Genomic DNA, 19,476 nt, shown 5'->3' with positions numbered 1-19,476 from the left:
TGCAAAAGTGAATATAAATTACAGGTACATAATTCAACATGCATGAACCCCAAAGTGTTAAATTTAGTGAAATATGTGTCTTCTAAGGATGTACACATACGTACGTTATTCTGACATAAAGAATTTGAACGTTAGTTCAAATTATGTAAAACAAATAAATTATTTAAAATTATAAATACCTATGTTCAAGAATCATAAAAGAAGGGCAAACATGCACATGAAAAGATTCTCAACATCAGTTGTCATCAGGGAAATGTAAATCAAAACCACAGTGAGATACTACATCATATACACTAGGATAGCTCTAATTAAAAAGACAGAAAATAAAAAGTGTTGATAAGGAAATCAAGAAACTGGAAACTTCACATGCTTTTGGTGGGACTTTACAATGCTGCATTAACTTTGGAAAATAATCTGAAAAAGTGGGAAACACTTTGGAAGACAGATACCCAAAGGTTAAATATAGTTACCAAATGACACAGCAAATCTATTTCTAAGTATTAAAAAACACCAAGAAAACTGAAAATATAAGTGCACACAAAACTTTACATGAATGTTCATAATAACATTATTCATAAGATTCAAAAAGCAAACACAGTCTAAATATTCATCAAGAGATGAATGGATAAATAAAATGTAGAATATCTGTAAAACTGGAATATTATTCAGCAATGAAAAATAATGAAGAATTCATACAGGATATAACGCCATGATCCTTGAAAACAAGTTGAGTGAAAGAAAATGGACACAAAAGACCACATAGTCTATAATTCAGGGCTTCTTTGGAGGATAAGGCAAATGTCCTAAAATTGATTGTGAGATGACTGTTCTATAACCCACTGAACTATATACCTTCAGTGGGATCACTGTATATGAATTTAACTCAACAAAATTGTTTAAAAAACAAGAGAAGAAAATAAGGACAAGTAAGTACGAATACAAAACTCAGGATAATGGTTACCTTTGAGAGGGAGAGAAAGGAATGGAGTCAAAAAGAACATTCCATAGAAAGACAGTTTTTGTTAAACTAAGTGATGGCATATGAATATGAATGCTATATCCCAATTCTATATGAATGCTATATCCTAATTCTTCATGCCATGGACATTTAAATTATTAATGACCAAGAAGTATCATGAAAAAGTTTAACCTCTCTAATAATATTAATAAGACAACAATCACAGTGCTATCATCAAACTTAAGAAATTACTAAGGATTGGCATCTGCATGGTGAGACACACTGTTCTACACTGAGGGTGTGTGTGAATGGTAGAACATTTCTTGAGGACAATTTGTATCATGAACCTTAAAATATGCATACTTTTGGCCCAGTATTTCCACTTGTTGGAGTATATTTATAGCCCTTCCCTGCCTCAGGAGTCTGGGCTGTCCCTGTGACTTTGACCAACAGACTGAAGTAGAAGAGATACAGCGGGAGTTCCAGGCTTAGGTCTTTAGAGAATTGCCTTGTAGTTTCCATTCTCTAGCTCCTGGAAGTGAGCCACTAAACCATAAAGAAGCTGAGGCTACACAAAGGGAGGCCACTAGTAGAGGAGAGATTGCTCAGATGTACCTCATGGAGCAGAATTTTCCAGCTGAATCTAGCCAACCAACAGAATAGTGAGAAATAAATCATTTTTGTTTGAAGTCACGACATTTGAGTTAGTTTGTAATGCAGCAAAAGAACTCCAAATATATCCTAAAAAAAATAAAAGATATGAATGAATACAAGGTGATTCACATAAGTATTATTTGCAATAGTAAAAAAAAAGTGGAATTTATTTAAATGCTGTATTGAGATTCTGTTGTTTCTTCAGCTACTCAACATATCTCTCTTTTTCTCTCTCTCCCTCCCTACCCCCCCTCTCTGTAACAGAATCCAAAATTTCCCTCATGAAAACTCCCTCCTCATTCTCAGTCATGTGGTTCCAATGAGGTTTCCCCTACACTGGCAGTGGGCATGTGACTCAGACCTGGTACCAGATCCCCCTGGGATTGGTTCAGGATGGGCCAAGACTCATGAACCAATGTGGTCACAAGCACAGTGAATTCCAGACACTTGTAGGAGCTACCAGGGTAGTGCTCTTTTATTCTTTTGAGACTATTTACAGAGTGACCAAAGTGGAGAGTTACTAAGAGAATTAGGAATTAAGTAAATACCACTGGAAGTAGAGCTGAGAAATGGAGAGAATGAGCTCTTGGTGACATTTTTGAGGCCCAAGATCAAGCTAAACCTAGACTTTAGGGTTATTTGCATCAACATGATTCTTTTTTTCCTTAATTCAGCTGATCTGGCCAACAGACTTAAGTAGAAGAGATACATGATTCCTAACTAATACAAGCACCACTTTAGTCAGGGAAAGTTTGTTTGCAACAGAAAATAACTTTAGAAAAGAGTGGAAGTAAAGGAAGCAGAACATCTTATGGGCTTCTTGAGAACTAGGAAGTTAATAACCTGCAAATCTCTCTATTTCTCATAGTCTTATTTCTTTCTAGTTTTGTAGCTAGTTTCCTCCATCCCTTTAACATGGAGCTCATCTTAATGATTTCAGTCCCCAGACTTTATATTACTTTTAAATTTATTTCCACAAATCTAATTGGCATAGTCTCAGTATTCCTTCATTACTCAGCTTTTCATTACCTTAACAAACTACCTGACACAGGATACTTAGGAAGAGGGAGAGGTTTATTGAGCTCAGAGTATTGGAGGCTCAAGAGTATGGCACTAGTTCTGATTGAGAACTTCATGGTGTTTGGCAGGTAGAGCATGTGTGGAGGAAGGATCACATCTTGAGCCAGGAACAGAGAGAATAAGTAGGGCCCAAATCAGTTTTTTTAACAACCCTTTTGCTAGAACTTAAGAGGTTGCAAGAGAATCACCAAGGGTCACAAACTACCTTATGCCCCCAGTGACCTAAGAATCTCCCACTAGGTCCCACCTTCCAAAGTTTGACCACCTCTCAACAGAGCCACTCTGGGAACCAAGCCTTTAATCACAGTGGACCCTTGGGGTACATAAACCATATGCAAACTATAATAATCCTGGTGCTAACTTCCCAGAGTAAAGATGTAATGAGTCCATCTTTGGCTTGAGTGTCTACTTGTAGTTTAATCAGTCATATCTAAAAGCAATGATCTTAAAGTTGCTCTAAAGGTTGCTTTTTCTAGGGATATGAACTGGAGAGGTTCTTGAAAGAAAGATGTGGACACAAGTAAATTATATGCATCTCTAGAATACTACAAAGTTACAAAGGAGTGAATAACCAATGGTTGATGTACTATGGAATATTCTGTTGCATATTTTCAAAAAGTGCCTAGTATCCTTTAACAGCTGATGATCAGCAATTGGATTTCCACATACAAAAGAATGACACTGGACCATTACTTTACACACAAAAATTAACTCAAAATGGATAAAAAACATAATGTAAGGAAAAAAACTATAAAACTCTTAGAAGAAAACTTAGGTATAATTCTCCTTTAGATTTGGCAAAAATGGTTCAAACTTGACAACAAAAGGATAAGCAAAATAATAACAAATAAATTAGGCTTCATAAAAATTAAAAACTTTGTGAATCAAAGGACACTAGAAAGAGTATGAAAAGATAACTCATAGAAAGGGAGACAACATTAGAAAATCATATACATGATAATGTCTTAATATCCACAATATTAAATGAACTTCTACAACTCAACAACAAAAAGAAAAACAATCCAATTTTTTAAAATGGGCAAAGGACCTGAGATTTCTTTAAGAAGATATATAAATGGAAAAAAGCATGTAAAAAGACACTCAGCTTCATTAGTGATTAGGGAAATGTGAATCAAACCCACAAAGAGACACCACCTCACCTATACCAGAAAGATTATACAATTTTTAAAAGGGCAGTCACAAGTGTTGGTGAGAATGTGGAGAACCTAGAAGCCTCCTACATCACTGGTAGGAATGTAAAATGGTGCATTTGCTATAGAAAACAACTTGGCAATTCTTCAATAAGTTAAACATAGAATTACCACATGACCCAGAAACTCTGCTTCTAGGTATATACCCCCAAAGAGTAGAAACAGGGACTGAGAGAAGTACACACACACACACACACACACACACACACACACAGGTTCATGGCAGCACTATTTACAATAGCTAAAAGGTGTAAAGAGTCCAAATATCCATCTATAAAAGAGAATATTATCAGCCTTGTAATAAATGAAGTACTGATACAGACTACAACATAGACGAGCTTTGAAAATATTATGCTACATGAAAGAATCCAGTTACAAAAGGCTATATATTATACAATTCAATCCATATGGAACATCCATGATTAGGCAAAACCATGGAGACAGAAATCAGATTAGTGGTTGCTGGGGAAAAGAGAGAAGGTTGACTAATGACTGCTTAATGGGTGCAGGGATTCTTTCTTTTATAAGTGATTGAAAATATTCTGCAAATAGGTGGTGGTGCTGGTTGCACAACATTCTGAATATACTAAATGCTTTTGAGTTATACACTTTAAAATGGCAAATTTTATATTATACATATTTTAGCACAAAGTTTTAGTATCAGTAAAATAGAAACTTTAAAAAATATGTCTTAATTGTAGATAGACCCAATACCTTTATTTATTTATTTATTTTTATGTGGTGCTGAGGTTCAAGCCCAGTGCCTCACACATACTAGGCAAAGGTTCTACTACTGAGAAACAACCCTAGTTCCGATAGACACATTTTAAAATATTTTTAGTTATAGATGGATGCAATATCTTTATTTTGTTTATTCATTTTTATGTGGTGCTGAAGATTGAACCCAGCACCTCACATGTGCAAGGCAAGCACTCTGCCACTGAGCCACAACCCCAGCCCTACACACGTTTTTAATGTAAAAAAAATTAAATGATATTGGCCAAATTATATTGTTATATTATGTGCATGTACAAATATGTAACAAAAAATCCCATGAATATGTACAACTACAATGCACCAATAAAAATGTGAAAAAATAAAAATGAATAACTACAATTTTAGTTTAAGTATAAATAGAATGAAATCAAAGGAAATAAAATATTAACAGATATAATCATTTCTAGGTCATGGGATTTGGGTGATTTAAATTTTCTTCTTTATACCATTTTATGTTTTCCAAACTTCCCATTATGACTGTATTACGTTTGTGACAAAAAATCAAAAAATATTCTAGGTAAATTAATACAAAGTCACTGTTGGAAGCATTACTAGTGCTCACCAATGTCAGGTTGTCTTCTTCTTCTTCAGCACATATATACTTTCCAGACCCTCTGCAATTAGGTGGGGCCATGTGACTAGTTATGAACAATGGACAGTCAGCAGAAAACATGTGTGTCTCTGTATTGGTTATTGCTGTGCATCAGAGTATCCAAAACAGTGGCTTAAAACAACAGCAATCATTATTCAGCTCATATATACAATATGGGCTAAGTTGAACAGAGACACCTAAACTCTATTCCATCTTTTACCTGAAATGGCCTTCAGGCTGTGGGGGGTAGAGTCATCTAGTTCTCTCTTTCCTGTCTGGCCAGGCAGGAACACCAGCTGGAGTTATTAGCTAGAACAACTATGCCTTACCTTTCCACCTGACATTGATGAGGGTACCAGGAGAGCCAGACAAAAGCTGTATCTCCTTCTGTGACCTAACCTTTAAAGTCACATAACATCCTTTCTCAAATCCATCTTAAATTCAAGAAACAGGAGTATGACGGACAACTCTCTATCTGAAGGAGAATCAACGTCACAGTGCAGAAAGAAAATGTAGGATGGACCATTTTTGCAAAATAAAATCTTCCATTAGCAAGGTTCCATCATTCAGTCCCCTATATAGCCTTTGAAAAATGTTCCAGCCCTTTCTCCTCCTATTCAGTGATCATGGAAACCACATTTGAGATGATAGAACTACCAGAAGGAAGTAGACTGGATTCCTGAATCATCAAGCAGAAGATGGCATGAAAGCCCAGGAATGGTGTCAGGTGCCCAGCATTATGGGTGAAAAGATTGTTTCTTTAGCAAAATACAAATTCATAGTCCTCTTTCTAATCATGCAAGGTGGCTAATAAAAGTGAATGTGGAGCTGTTGTTCTATCACTTTTAGTAATGCTTTTAGTAACACTCTTAACCTTTCCTGAATTACTTCCTAATCATATAGTATTTATGCCACATTTTTATTATTCTGAACCATTTTTATGAAAGAGTAGAAAATGCTACCCAATTTCTCTCTCTCTCTGTCTCTCTCTCTCTCTCTCTCTCTCTCTCTCTCTCTCTCTCTCTCTCTCTCTCTCTCTCACACACACACACACACACACACACATTGACCACACAAGCTTAAACACAGAATGAAAAAGTACATATTCAATAGCTTCTGGTGAATACCATCAATATTGTAATTTTTTAAATTCTTTTTTTTAAAGAGAGAGAGAGAGAAGAGAGAGAGAGAGAGAATTTTAATATTTATTTTTTAGTTTTTCGGCGGACACAACATCTTTGTTTGTATGTGGTGCTGAGGATCGAACCTGGGCCGCACACATGCCAGGCGAGCACGCTGCCGCTTGAGCCACATCTCCAGCCCTTGTAAAAATTTTTTATAAAGTCTACCATGAGATGAGTTGAGGAGTTCAAGTACTATTCCTCTATTATTGAAGAAAATTAATTAATCACAAATTAGGATATAAATTCTTCTGCTAAGAGAAAACCTTGGTAAAACATATGTAATGCTTGTTAAGTAAGACATTTCTTACCTTTCTTTTTGAAGCACATTGTTAGCATATGTGAAAAAAAAAACCCAAGAGGATATATTTGCTCAAAACTACACAACATTGCATAAAATCATGAGTAGTTTATTAAAGGAAGTGTGGGGATGCCTGGGAAGTATCTTTAATAGTTGAGAATGGTGCTGCAGTAAAGGGATATTACAAGGGGAAGAATACTGACCCATGAATGCTGGGTAGTTGACTAGTTGGAGTCAATATGACATTTCTACTCAATTTTTCTCACTTGAGAGGACAGGGAAGATGGGACATAGTCATTGTGTCAAATCAAAGGGCCCAAGAGGAAGCAAGTGCTCTGCCCTCTACATTGTCCAGTTTCAACCTGGAAAGATCTAACAAACCAAAAAAAAAGAAAGAAAAAGAAAAATATAATTGTTAGAAACATGACAAATCTGTCCAAAATATGTAATATCATTTATGGAAATTATGAAATATAAGTCACAGTCTGTGGGAGCATAAAAATTACAAATGTTGCTGCAGGGAAAAAATAAAAACAAAAAAATGTCTTGAGTGTCATCTCATGGAAAAATCTATGGTAACCATGTCCAAACCACCTCCTGCCACTACAAACATTTTAATCACTCTGTGCAAGTGACCTCACAGGGCCTCATGCTAGACATAGGAGTTTAAGGGCTCCTGGTTGTGCTAAGATATGTGGGATCTAAGAATGTGTTCTACTGATTGCATCTGACAGAGTTTTCACCTCTGCAAAATTGAGGAAATTATTTGGAGACAGGATATCAAATCTTATTGGGTCAAAAATAAGGTGGGAGGCAAACCATAAGCTCAAGCACATGAGGGTCCCAGAGGAGCCAGTAATAAAGGAAATTGAGAAAGGTCGTAGGTGAACCTGGTCTGGAAGTATTCTCTGAACTGCAGAGCACCCCAAAAGTTTCTTTTGCACTCAAGTTCTTGTGTGGAAGCAGACAATTTCTTATTACAGTTGTTCTTAGTCTAGTGTAAGATGATAATGATTAAGGATGCACAGTCTAGAGAAACACTGTACACAGAATATTCTAAAAGGCAAACTAAATATGTATTAAAATTAACACACAAGGTTTTTGGTGTGAAAAACTATATGTGCTTATAAGTAACATAACTTAAAATGTTATCCCCCCACCATCAAGACCTTTCTCCAAAGAAGTTATATAAATGGTCAAAAAGCACACACAAAAATGCAATATCACTAGTCATCAGAGAAATGCAAGTTGAAGCCCCAATAAGATATCACTTTGCTTCCACCAGGCTGGCTACTATTTAAACAACAACAAAATGTATCAACAAGAATTGGGGGAAACTGGAACCTCTGTACATTGCTGATGTGAATGGAAGATGGTGCAGCAGTCATAGTTGTTTTTCTTCAGCACCCCTCATCCTCAGGGGAGAAAGGTCAACCATGCGTACACAAAGAGGTCTATCTTAGAATAGGTTTATGTCATCATGGAAGAGCAGTGGTTTTCAAATGGAGATAATCTTGTTCCTCAAGTGACATCTGGAAATATCTAGAGATATTTTTGTCACATCTGGTGATACAGGTGGAGCAGTAGTACTACTGTCATAAAGCGAGTAAAGGCTAGGATACTGCTAAACATCCTACAAGGCACAAGACGGTCCCCTGTCCCTTCCTGTTGGCAACAGGTCCACCTTGGCCCCTGGAGCCCTACCTCCACTAGTTTGTTCTGCATGCCAGTGTGGCCAGCTCACAAGGCCATGGCGAACTTGCGGTTTTTCTGTTCCTGCTTATCCGTCTGAGACATATGTATCCCACGGGAATGCCTTGACCTTTTCTGGTCTGATGGACTTATTGTTAAGGGAGGTTTCGGTACCTGACAATAATAGATGTTGAAACTAAATTTCTCCCCCCTCCCTCCTGCTTTTGGGTAGTTTTCCACTTCTGCTGCTTGGGGTATAAAAAAAGGTGTGTTAGCAATAAAGATTATTGACTCCTGGATGAAGAACCTTGGTGTCCTGTGTGTCTTTTAACCTCGCCGTCCCTCGCCGGACTCGGCTCCCTTGGCCGGACGCGGCACCTTCCAACAAATAATTCAAGAATTCAAGAATAATTCAAAAATTTCAAGAATAATAAGGTTGAAACATCTATAATAGAATACACGATCTATAAATCTACACTAAAACAATTTAAAAAATTCTCTAGAAATAGGCACCATGATAAAATGAACAGCAAGAATTGTGGAATTAGACTTTATATCTAACACTGGATTAAGAGAGCCCTGGTCCCAAAAGCAATTAGTTAAGAATGGAAAAATACATTATTTAGTTGAAAGAAAATGTCAACATGCTGATAAGAAAGTATATTGGCTTGGTCTAGTCCTTGTTAAAGTCCTAGAAGTTAATTTCCATGATGCCAGTATGGGCTCTTCCACTAACTAAACAGCTATGTTATTGAGAAGTCGCTAAAAATATCAAAGGACCAATTTCCCCAGATGGATCACTAGTTTTCAAACACCTCCAAGTGGCTCTGGAGGTACCAGAGATTTTCTGGTGAGGAATATTCAGGAAAGAATCCCCCTGCCTCCTTCTAATCTGCTGAACCAAATCACTTATGTTTAATTTACTTGACTCAAAATGGATTAAAATATAAGCACTACCATTCAGAAGTATTAAATTATGCATAAGCAATGCTCCTTTGTTTATGCAACTGATCTCATTGTCCTCTCAGGCATTCTTTCCAGTGGATGCGAAGAAACACTGTAAATTCTAAACTTAATGATTAAAATTATGACAGTGTATTTGTGCTTGAAATTGTCTCTTCCAGGTTAACTTCACCTAAAATTTTTGAACTGTTGGGTTTTTTTGTGGGTGTTGTTGATAAACAGCAGAAAAACTTTTTCTCCCCCAAATGATATAGAAGCCAAATGTAGGCATAATGGGAGTCATTTAAAAAATAATAAACCACGAGCCAAATAGTCAGATTCAAGGATCCAATTGGCTGTTTCTCTCCTCTCCATGATAGTCTATAAGAAGAGGAAAATTACATGGTCACTGCGATAAGGAAAGTGAGGGGGTCTATGTGCAGGTCTTTGTGTTGAACTCTGGGAATGATGTGCTTCCTTATCTCTACTGATCACTCAATGACTATCCTCTGTTAGGACATTTGTGATCTTCTGTTTAACGCGATTAATTTTTGCTTATTCCATTTCTTAATAAGTGCTTAAAGATTTCCACACTGCTTGTATGAGTACCCTAATATGCCCCTTTTCTTCTGTCCTCTTGTTTTGCCCATTCTCTTACAAATCATCCTAACCTCTTTCATTCTTGTTTCAACATAATTTTCTTTAGTAGGGCCCTTAGCCTAGAAGCTGTAACTTGGTTCAGGAGGAACCTAAGCTTGGCTCAGAATGAGGATCGACCCCAACACTTTTATTTACTTTTATTTTAACTATATCATTGGTAGGGACCCTACAGGCTAACAGATGCAGCTCAAATCAGTCAGAATCCAAACATGGCCCTGAGTCAGGATTCACCCCAACATGCTCCCTTATGTCCATTTAGTTATGATAGCTAACAATAGCCAAGTGATTGTATATTTCATTTCCTCTTTGTTATTCTGAATTTTCTTATGTTTTCAGTGAGACAACTCCCTGGGGGTTGGGGTCGTTATTTTTAAATTCCACTGGAAACTTTTATTTACTACTGTAACTTACTAGAGGACATCTACAGTTCCATACCACAGGTAATGCTGTAGCCATTCAGAAATCAAAATTCATTAAGATCTGCCCTTTCATCCTCTTCTTTCCCAACCACATGTGTCAATAAGTCAGGTTTGATCTAGCAAATCCCATTTCAGACACCAATGGTGATAAGTAAAGGCCACTAAAAGATTAGAGAGTGCAATATCAACAGGGCTATCTTCACTTATGATACCAACTGCAGGTCGGGGGCGTCTCCAAAACCACCTTCGAGTTTCATAATTAGTTAGATTCATGGAACTCACTAGAAGTATTATGTTTATTGTCAGGGTTTATTGTAGTAAAAGGATATAAATTCAAATCAGTTAAAGCAAGAGACACAGATGAGGTCTTAGAGGGTTCCAAAAATATAGCTTTTGTTTTCCTCTTCCAGTCATAGAGTATATCAGCACTGGTGTCTAACAATATACTTGTAGTATTGCCAATCAGGAAAGTTCACTTAAGTTTCAGTGTTCATAATTTGTATTAGGTTTACATTATATATCCATGACTGATTGCTTACATGACTGAGCTCAATCTCTAGGCTGACCAAACCATATGTCCCAAAGTCCCCACCTGAATCACACAGTCTTTCTAATATGGCCAGCCTTCATCTAAATCATATTGGTGAGTCAGTCTAGTGTGATCAGCCTCATCCTAAGATCTAGTGTGGCCAGCTGACATGCTAAATGAACAAGGACATTTCTACCATGTATAAAACAGATTACTAAACTGAAAGCAAAGGCTAGCTCTCTTTTTGGGCAAGGCCATATTCTTTTTTTATGTAATTTTTAAAATTTATATATGACAGCAGAATGCATTATCATTCTTATTACATATATAGAGCACAATGTTTCATATCTCTGGTTGTATACACAGTATATTCACAACAATTCGTGTCTTCATACATGCACTTTGGATAGTAATGATCATCATATTCCACCATCATTAATTACCCCATGTCCCCTCCCTTACCCTCCAACCCCTCTGCCCTATCTAGAGTTCGTCTATTCCTCCCAAGCTCCTGCTCCCTATCCCCTTTACTACACATACATGTACTTCACACCATATATAAATATCAATTCAAAGTAGATGATAGACCTAAACTTAAGAGCTAAAACTGGAAGGCTTTTAGAATGAAACATAGGTATAAATGTTTATGACCTTGCATTAAGAAAAAATCCAAAACAAATAAGTAGGACTTAATCAAAATTATAAATGTTTGTGTCTTACAGGATATCATTTAAAAAGTCAAAAGACAACCTACAGAATGGGAAACAATATTAGTATTTATCTACAGAATATACAACAATAACAACAAAGACAGAATAATGCAACAACAAAGACAAATAACCCAATTTTAAAATTGGCAAAGGATTTGGATAGGCTCTTCTCCAAGGAAGACATACAAATACCCAGTAAGTTCACAAAAAGATATTCAACATCACTAGTCAATAGAAAAACAAAATCAAAACCACAATTGGCTGGGTGCAGTGGCTGACGCCTGTATTCCCAGGGGCTCAGGACGCTGAGACAGGAGGATTGCGGGTTCAAAGCCAGCCTCAGCAACTCAGTGAGGGCCTAAGCAACTTAGTGAGACCCTCTCTGAAATAAAATGCAAAATAGGACTGGAAGTGTGACTCTGAATTCAATCCGTGGTATCCGACACCCCCCCCCCCAAATTTACAAGGGACTTCCAGTGGGGTGAGCACAGGGTTGAGACATGCTGGCTTTTTGGGGTGGCGATGGTGGGGAGATGACCACACTCCAGGTTTCACTTCAACAACATTAAATTGGACCAAGAACTTGTATCCTTTAAAAACGTTAAATAAAGATTTCCTCAGTGGCTCCAGAGCAAACTATCAATATGGCAGCAGAATCAACAGAGGGTAGGATCTAGTCTGGAATTCCTTTCTACTTACAGTGCCTCACCCTCTGGCCAGAGATTTCACTATTATGGAGGCACTTGGTGGAGAATTGATGGGTTATATTATGGGTAAAGCAAAAGGCTCAAGAGCCAGGGAAGAATGTCATGAGCATGTCACAGCTCTGTTTGTTGCCTCTGAATTTTGACACCTTGGTTTGACTACTAAACTTGTGGAGTTTTTAGGAGATTTCTGAAAGAAAGGGTGGATTTTTCTTTGTTGATATGTTTGTAAGAGTGTCTAACCAAGTTGCAGTCAACATGCACAAGCAACTGGGCTACAGTGTGTATAGGACGGTCATAGAGTATATCAGCCAGCAACTGGGAGCCCAATGAGGATGCTTATGATATGAGGAAGGACACCGAGAAGAAATCCATTGTACCATTACCTCATCCTATGAGGCCTGAATACATTGAATAACTATAGGCAGTGGTTCTTAGGCAGTTGTTCCAAATAGAACTATGGACAATTATTTTCATTGGGCGATCTTGGAGCAATATTAGGAGGAAAGTAATCATTAAGGTCTTAAAGACATTAAGAGAATACAGATTAAACATATTTTCAATCTCATTGTTTCCATTTAGTAATATCATATGTCTTAAAGCTGTTTGCTCTAATAAAATTCAATGAAGAAGGCAGCTAGGTCAGAAGGAAATTTTCCACTATTATGGCTCATATTGTCCACTATATGCCAGGAAAAGACTCGCTCCAATCTCCTAAATTCTGTGCCTGAGAACCACAGCTGCATATATGTGTATTTTTTAAAAATGTTGTATTCAACTGTTAATTGAAGCTTTAAAAGCATATATGAACTGTATAAATCTAAGATGTATAATAAAATACATGTTGACTAAAAAAAAAAACACCCACAATGAATTGTCACTTCAGCCCCACTTGGATGGCTAAAATAAATACAACAGATAGTCAGATAGTAACAAGTGTTGATAAGAATGTGAAGCAACAAGGACGCTTACACATTACTAGTGCAAATATAAAATGCTATAGATGCTGTGAAAAACAGTTTGTCAATTTCTCAAAAGGTTAAACATAGAGTTCCCACATGACACAACAATTTGACTCTTAGGGACATACCCAAAAGAATTAAAAACCTAAGTCCAAACAACAGCCTATGTACATTTGCTATACCTAGATTAACAGTGTTCTTTTTTTATTATTAAAGAGAGAGAGAGAGAGAGAGAGAGAGAGAGAGAGAGAGAGAGATCTTTTAGTTTTTGGTGGATACAACATCTTTATTTTATTTTTAATATGGTGCTGAGGATCGAACCCAGTGCCCCGCGCATACAAGGCGAGTGCGCTTCAGCTTGAGCCACATCCCCAGCCCAAACAGTGTTCTTTATGATGGTCAAAAAATGGAATGAACCCAAATGTCCATCAACAGATAAACAAAATAAACAAAATATGGTACTGTCTATCCATAAAATAGAATAGTATTCTGTAGTAAAAAAAAATGAAATACTTATAAATACTAATTATCTGATTGAACCTACAAAACATTATCCTAAGTAAAAGAAACCAGAAAAAATTTGCATATTGTATGATTTAATTTATGTTAAATATTAAAAATAAACACATCTATAGAAACAGAGGGTAAATTAGTGTTTACCAGGCAGAAGAGAGTATATAGTGACCACTAATGTGGCTGTGGAGATTCTTTTATTGCTGATTAAAATGTTCTGAAATTACATAGTGACATGGTTGCCCAAGTTTGTGAATATACTAAAAACCATGGAATTATAAACTTTAAAAGAATGAATTTCATGATATATAGATTAACATCAGTAAGACTATTTTTTTAAATGCCCATAACGAATTTTTTAAAAAATTACATCTTTATTGGTTTCTTAAATACAAAATTAACATTTGCTCATTGTAAAATATCATACTTTTAGGAGTTTATAACACAAAAAAGGATTATAATAGCAAACTGAATTTGGGGCACATGCCTACAAGGTTATTTCTCTGAATATTAAAATTTTACAAAAAAATTATATCTTAAACACACTTTTTTTTCTTGCAACTTGTTTTTTTCTCTTAACATATATCAAGGCCACACTTTTGGGTTAGTCAATATAACTCTACCTCTTTTTTAAATGCTTTTTGGCAATAAACTGTATAAATATAAGATAATCTATTATATCTTTGTGATGTACATTGGAGTTGTTTCTAGTTTCCTTATTGAAAACAATGCTTCAGGGCTGGGATGTAGCTCAGTGGCAAAGTGTCTGCCTTGCATTCACAAAGCTCTGGGTTCAACCCCCAGTTCAAAAAAAAAAAGAAGAAGAAGAAGAAGAAAGAAAACAATGCTTCAGTGAGCACTCTTCATATGTCATTTTGATTAAAAATTTCCATAGAATTAAAGTCATGGCAAACAGTATAAATGTTTTTTTTCAAGTACTGCTGTGGATAGCTACTGTTCTGGCCTGCCTACTTCACTTCTTTGTCTTTTAAAATATTTCATTTTTCTTGGGAGAATTTCCGCTCCCTATTTCATGCAGTTCGAATAGGGCTGCAAATCAGAGTGCCCTGTTACTCTGGCCATAGTAATCAGTCCAATAGGAGAGACTGTGACTCACACAGAATAATCAGATCTATTCTCTGAGATATTATATTTGGATCCTGAGAAAGAGGAGCTCTTCCTGTGCTTGAGGATAGTTCTTGGAGCCAATAGGAACCTGGACCTCTGTAGCCAGACTATCCATCCCAACCACCTGCAGAGATCCATTTACAGCCAGGAAAAAAAATAAGTGAAAATGAAACCACAGAGAAAAACAGATATGGTAAAAATTAGCTAATGACATCATTCAAGTCACTGGATCCAAAGCAATATCCACCCCTAGACTTTCCAGTTATATAACAAATTCTCTTTTTTAGAGTTGGGTTTTTCTCTTTCTAGCAATGGAAAACCTTACTAGTCTACACGTTAATCAACATCATGTTATATCTGATGTCAGAGCCAGGTTTCCAACTGAAGAGCTGGATGAGGCAGCTTTCTAGTTGGTGTTATGAGAGAAAGGCCCCAGGTGCTCACATACACATATCCACACAATCCACACAGCTCCTAAGCACCTACTGTTTAGCTAGACTGGTTCCCTGGTTTCCTAGCAACCAAGCTCCCTTCCCTTTTCTCACACACTCACACCTTTTGTGACATCTCTTTTTTCAAGGTTGCCCTTAATGTGTGTGTTTGGGAGGTAGAAAAGAAGAAGGCAAGGGAATAAAACAATGTAATTTACTCCAAGATTTAATACCATGGTCTAGAGGTTGCCTGGCTTACAGATTCAGCAAGTTCACTGGCAGACCAAAAATAGAAAGATTTTTTTTGTGTGTATGTGTGTAAAATTCTTGCTGGTTTACACCTAATTATTGTTGTAAAAATGATAGTATCAATATTAGTCAGTTTGTGGAGTAAAAAAATGACTTGAGACAACATGACTTAAACAGGAAAAAATTGTTTTCTTACAGTTATTTTTCTCATAGTTCTTCTCAACTAGAAGTCCAAAATCAAGGTTCTTACCCATTTGGTTGCTGGTGAGGCCTGTGCTCCTGACTTGCAAATGGTCACCTTCTTAGTATTCACATAATCTTTCCCTTGTGTGTGTTAATGTGGGAGATGTTGTACATTGGGATTCCTTTCTCCTCTTATAAGGCCACTAATTCCATCATGAGAGCCCTACCTCATGACCTAGTCTAACCCTAACTACCTCCCCAACTCCCTATCTCTACATAATATCACATTGGGCATCACAGTGGGGATGTGAATTTTCGGGGGAGACCTCTAGTTCACAACAGTTCCTTAATGCTACTAAAGTATTTTTCATATTTGTAATCCACACTTTATTTGCAAAAGCTATGTGATAGGATAGATTACATTAATTATATTTTACATAATCAAAAAGATAAGGGGGACAGAGGGTAAAGCTCATTGGTAGAGCACCTGCCTAGCATGAATGAGACCCTTGGTTCAATCCCTAGCAGTGAAAAGGAAGAAAGGAAGAGGGAGGAAGAGAAAGAGGAGGAAATGGAGTTAAGGGAGTTGTCCATACCATCAGAAGGCCAGATCATGGTACAGAGTTCCTCCCTCTTGTGGACTAATTTAATTTACATTGTCTACTGATCCTAGATGTTTTTAGTATTTCTCATAGTCACATGCAATGCTATGTTAGGCAAAGCAGAGCTTGAATTGAGAGATATGCATGCTATTTTTTTGTTATTGTTGTTGTTGGCAGTACAGAAGACTTGTTCCTTCTGTCTCAGTTTTAATAGCAGATTATATTGAAACCAATCAATAAACAGGTAACTGTTGTAGCAAATATAGCTACATGGGTGTGTGACTACAAGGGAAGAATAGCAGACTGGAATGTCAAAACTAACTGTATTCTCATTCTGTGGCATTGGCTATCCTGGCACCTCTATCTAGCCAATGGCTCACCACAGAGTCTCAGTCGCCCTTGACCTCAGACTCTTTCACTCACCCACCACAACAATCCACCTCCAAGAGCCTACTTCCAAAATAGGGGTGGAATCTTTGCCATCTCTTCATCTGCAATGACCACAAACTCTTGTGACTGTATTCTAGTTGTCTTCTCTACTTTTTTCCCATCTGTGGTTGCCAAATAAAAAATACAGGACACCCAGTTAAAACTGGATTTTCAGATAAACAATGAATATTTTTATTGGCTTCTTTTAGTTATACATGACAATAGAATTCATTTTGAGATAATTATAAAAGCATGGAATATATTTTATTCTAATTCAGTCCCCAGTAATTCCCCTTTCCCTCCTTTCTTCCCACCTCCTGTTCCCTTCTCTCTTTTTTACTTATCTTTCTGCTATTTACTTATAGTTTTTTTTTTAAAAAAATGCTGTCTTCTGGATGTACATAATGGTGAGATTCACTGTGGAATATTCATATATGTACCCAGGAATATTAGGTCAGATTCATTCCACTGTCTTTCCCTATCCCATTCCTCCTCCCTTTCCTTCATTCCCCTTTGTTTCCTCTGATCTTTCTTCTAGTATCTTTTTTTTCACCCCCCTCCTTATTTTGGATTAGCTTCCACATATCAAAGAAAACATTTGACCTTTGACTTTGGGGAACTGGCTTATTTCACTTAATAATAGTTTCCAGTTCCCTCCATTTACTAGCAAATGCCATAAAATCATTCTTCTTTATGGCTCCATTGTGTATATAAAGCACATTTTCTTTATCCATTCATCTGTTATATTGGCTTCGTGGCTTAGCTATTGTGAAATGTGCTTCTATAAATGTTGATGTGGCTGCATCACTGTGTATGTTGATTTTAAATCCTTTGGATATGTACCAATGAGTGGGATAACTGGGTCAAATGGTGGTTTCATTCCTAGCTTTTTGAGGAATCTCCATTCTGCTTTCCAGAGTGATTGCACCAATTTGCATTCCCACCAACAATATATTAGTGTACCTTTTTCCCATATCCTTGCCAACATTTATTTTTACTTGTATTCTTGATAATTGCCATTCTGAAGAATGAGATAAAATCTCAGTGTAGTTTTAATTTGCGTTTCTCTAATTGCTAGAGATGTTGAGCAGTTTTTAAAATATATTTGTTGACCATTATTCATACTTCTTATTTTGAGAAATGTCTCTTTAGTTTCTTTGCCCATTTATTGACTGGGTTATTTGTTTTTTTTTTCATGTTAAATTTTTTGAGTTCTTTGTATATACTGGGTATTAATACCTTATCTGAGGAGCAAGTGACAAAGATTTTCTCCCAAGCTGTAGGCTCTCTTCTCACGTTATTAATTGTTTCCTTTGCTGAGAAGAAGCTTTTTAATTTGATGCCATTCCATTTATTGATTTTTAATTTCATTTCTTGCACTTTAGGAGTCTTGTTAAATAAGTCAGTTCCTGAACTGATATATTAGAGTGTTGGGTTGATATTTCCTTCTAGCAGGTGCAGGGTTTCTGGTTTAATTCCTAGGTCTTGATCAACTTTGAGCTGAGTTCTGTGCAGGGTGAAAAATAGAGGTTACATTTCACTCTACTACATATGGATTTACAGTATTCTCAGCAGCATTTGTTAAAAAGGCTATCTTTTCTCCAACGTATGTTGGGCACCCTTGTCTATTATGATACTGTATTTATGTGGGTTTGTCTCTGTCTCTTCTATTCTATTCCATAGTCTTTATGCTTATTTTGGCGCCAATACCATGCTGGGGTTTTTTTCTTTTTTTTAACTATATCTCTGTACTATAATTTAAAGTCTGGTATTGTGATACCTTCTGCTTTGCTTTTCTCACTAAGGATTGCTTTGACTATTCTGGATCTCTTATTTTTTCCCCAGATTTTTTTTATTTAGTAGAGATGTAAAGTACTAGCTCACAGGTTCTTATAAGAGCATTCCTGAGATTAATGACATCCATCACCTTAGTACTCCAACTTCTCCAGACTAAAGTGGACCATGAAGAGTCTCATTCACTCTTGTTCCTTGGCCTTTTCTCACCTCTTGACTTGGCCAATTCCTTGAATTTTTCATTTCCCTTGAAGCAATGGTCATTCACAGTTTTGTTTTGTTTTTCATTCACAGTTTTGTATCCCTAGTTCAATAGTTCATGATCTAGCTGGGCTCTGAGGTATGTGCCACTTCTGCTCTTGCTCATTCCTCAATAAGTCCGTTTGCCAGAAAGAGGATACTTTGTACACCCACCTTCTAGAACTTGTTATAGAAGGCCAAATCCTCAGACACTACACAGTTCAAGTTCTGGCAAAGTCTGGGGCTTCCTTAACACTTGGCCCTCAGAGTTCAGGAAAAGCTGGGTATTATGAGAGAAGATAGTATCAGATAGACACCCTTTTGGGGGACTTTTGAACATTTGACAAATTTTCATATCAGAGCATGATTTTTTCTAAAGTTCAGACTTAGCTTCACTGAGGGTCAATTCAGGAGGTCAGGATAAGACTTCTAGCTGTCTTATTTTCTTCCTCTTCCCTGGTAACCCCATTACTTCCTTCAAGGGTTTCTATAGGCAAGTTGCTTTTCCTGTTGATTGAACTCTGGAGCATTAACG

This window comes from Marmota monax, unplaced genomic scaffold (genome assembly GCF_021218885.2).
Source record: "Marmota monax isolate L192 unplaced genomic scaffold, Marmota_monax_Labrador192_F-V1.1 WCK01_AAM20220418_F8-fsc00042, whole genome shotgun sequence".
Classification (NCBI taxonomy): domain Eukaryota; kingdom Metazoa; phylum Chordata; class Mammalia; order Rodentia; family Sciuridae; genus Marmota; species Marmota monax.
Note: the sequence above shows the minus strand (reverse complement) of the source record.